Source organism: Oncorhynchus keta, unplaced genomic scaffold (assembly GCF_023373465.1).
Source record: "Oncorhynchus keta strain PuntledgeMale-10-30-2019 unplaced genomic scaffold, Oket_V2 Un_contig_4948_pilon_pilon, whole genome shotgun sequence".
In the NCBI taxonomy this organism is placed as follows: Eukaryota; Metazoa; Chordata; class Actinopteri; order Salmoniformes; family Salmonidae; genus Oncorhynchus; species Oncorhynchus keta.
In genome coordinates this window covers 1-2991 of record NW_026288043.1, presented here as the reverse complement: position 1 = coordinate 2991, position 2991 = coordinate 1, and the positions used below count along the sequence as shown (strand labels likewise).

The 2991-nt window shown below is 47.3% G+C and overlaps 1 long non-coding RNA gene across 1 annotated transcript; it reads right to left on the bottom strand.

Moving 5' to 3' along the window:
* Positions 1-349: 349 nt before the first annotated feature.
* On the bottom strand, positions 350-1634 carry LOC127925023 (uncharacterized). The gene is made up of 3 exons (XR_008119558.1): positions 1162-1634; positions 620-727; positions 350-509 (listed from the first exon to the last, which is right to left on the bottom strand). It is a non-coding gene; the product is annotated as an uncharacterized LOC127925023 (long non-coding RNA).
* Positions 1635-2991: the final 1357 nt, after the last annotated feature.

Sequence of the window (2991 nt, the reverse complement as noted above, 5' to 3'; positions counted from 1 at the left end):
ACCTGGGTTCAATATCAATACCAGCCTAATCAATAATAACCCTGTCCCCTCCCCCAGACCTGGAGTTCAATATCAGCCCAATCAATCAATAACCCTGTCTCCTCCCCCAGACCTGGGTTCAATATCAGCCTAATCAATAATAATATATATCCCTGTCTCCTCCCCCAGACCTGGGTTCAATATCAATACCAGCCTAATCAATAATAACCCTGTCCCCTCCCCCAGACCTGGGTTCAATATCAATACCAGCCTAATCAATAATAACCCTGTCCCCTCCCCCAGACCTGGGTTCAATATCAATATCAGCCTAATCAATAATAACCCTGTCTCCCTCCCCCAGACCTGGGTTCAATATCAATACCAGCCTAATCAATAATAACCCTGTCCCCTCCCCCCAGACCTGGGTTCAATATCAGCCTAATCAATAATAACCCTGTCTCCTCCCCCAGACCTGGGTTCAATATCAATACCAGCCTAATCAATAATAACCCTGTCCCCTCCCCCCAGACCTGGGTTCAATATCAACGCCTAATCAATAATAACCCTGTCTCCTCCCCCAGACCTGGGTTCAATATCAATACCAGCCAAATCAATAATAACCCTGTCTCCTCCCCCAGACCTGGGTTCAATATCAGCCTAATCAATAATAACCCTGTCTCCTCCCCCAGACCTGGGTTCAATATCAATACCAGCCTAATCAATAATAACCCTGTCTCCTCCCCCAGACCTGGGTTCAATATCAACACCAGCCAAATCAATAATAACCCTGTCTCCTCCCCCAGACCTGGGTTCAATATCAGCCTAATCAATAATAACCCTGTCTCCTCCCCCAGACCTGGGTTCAATATCAATACCAGCCTAATCAATAATAACCCTGTCCCCTCCCCCCAGACCTGGGTTCAATATCAGCCTAATCAATAATAACCCTGTCTCCTCCCCAGACCTGGGTTCAATATCAGCCTAATCAATAATAACCCTGTCCCCTCCCCCCAGACCTGGGTTCAATATCAATACCAGCCTAATCAATAATAACCCTGTCTCCTCCCCCAGACCTGGGTTCAATATCAGCCTAATCAATAATAACCCTGTCCCCTCCCCCAGACCTGGGTTCAATATCAATACCAGCCTAATCAATAATAACCCTGTCTCCTCCCCCCAGACCTGGGTTCAATATCAACACCAGCCAAATCAATAATAACCCTGTCCCCTCCCCCCAGACCTGGGTTCAATATCAGCCTAATCAATAATAACCCTGTCTCCTCCCCCAGACCTGGGTTCAATATCAATACCAGCCTAATCAATAATAACCCTGTCCCCTCCCCCCAGACCTGGGTTCAATATCAGCCTAATCAATAATAACCCTGTCTCCTTCCCCCAGACCTGGGTTCAATATCAATATCAGCCTAATCAATAATAACCCTGTCTCCTCCCCCAGACCTGGGTTCAATATCAGCCTAATCAATAATAACCCTGTCTCCTCCCCCCAGACCTGGGTTCAATATCAGCCTAATCAATAATAACCCTGTCCCCTCCCCCCAGACCTGGGTTCAATATCAGCCTAATCAATAATAACCCTGTCTCCTCCCCCCAGACCTGGGTTCAATATCAGCCTAATCAATAATAACCCTGTCCCCTCCCCCAGACCTGGGTTCAATATCAGCCTAATCAATAATAACCCTGTCCCCTCCCCCAGACCTGGGTTCAATATCAGCCTAATCAATAATAACCCTGTCTCCTCCCCCAGACCTGGGTTCAATATCAGCCTAATCAATAATAACCCTGTCCCCTCCCCCAGACCTGGGTTCAATATCAATACCAGCCTAATCAATAATAACCCTGTCCCCTCCCCCAGACCTGGGTTCAATATCAGCCTAATCAATAATAACCCTGTCCCCTCCCCCAGACCTGGGTTCAATATCAATACCAGCCTAATCAATAATAACCCTGTCTCCTCCCCCCAGACCTGGGTTCAATATCAACACCAGCCAAATCAATAATAACCCTGTCCCCTCCCCCCAGACCTGGGTTCAATATCAGCCTAATCAATAATAACCCTGTCTCCTCCCCCCAGACCTGGGTTCAATATCAATACCAGCCAAATCAATAATAACCCTGTCTCCTCCCCCAGACCTGGGTTCAATATCAATACCAGCCTAATCAATAATAACCCTGTCCCCTCCCCCAGACCTGGGTTCAATATCAGCCTAATCAATAATAACCCTGTCTCCTCCCCCCAGACCTGGGTTCAATATCAATACCAGCCTAATCAATAATAACCCTGTCTCCTCCCCCCAGACCTGGGTTCAATATCAGCCTAATCAATAATAACCCTGTCCCCTCCCCCAGACCTGGGTTCAATATCAGCCTAATCAATAATAACCCTGTCTCCTCCCCCCAGACCTGGGTTCAATATCAGCCTAATCAATAATAACCCTGTCTCCTCCCCCAGACCTGGGTTCAATATCAATACCAGCCTAATCAATAATAACCCTGTCCCCTCCCCCAGACCTGGGTTCAATATCAGCCTAATCAATAATAACCCTGTCCCTCCCCCAGACCTGGGTTCAATATCAATACCAGCCTAATCAATAATAACCCTGTCTCCTCCCCAGACCTGGGTTCAATATCAACACCAGCCTAATCAATAATAACCCTGTCCCCTCCCCCAGACCTGGGTTCAATATCCAGCCTAATCAATAATAACCCTGTCTCCTCCCCAGACCTGGGTTCAATATCACAGCCTAATCAATAATAACCCTGTCACCTCCCCCAGACCTGGGTTCAATATCAATACCAGCCTAATCAATAATAACCCTGTCTCCTCCCCCAGACCTGGGTTCCAATATCAGCCTAATCAATAATAACCCTGTCTCCTTCCCCCAGACCTGGGTTCAATATCAATATCAGCCTAATCAATAATAACCCTGTCTCCTCCCCCAGACCTGGGTTCAATATCAGCCTAATCAATAATAACCCTGTCTCCTCCCCCAG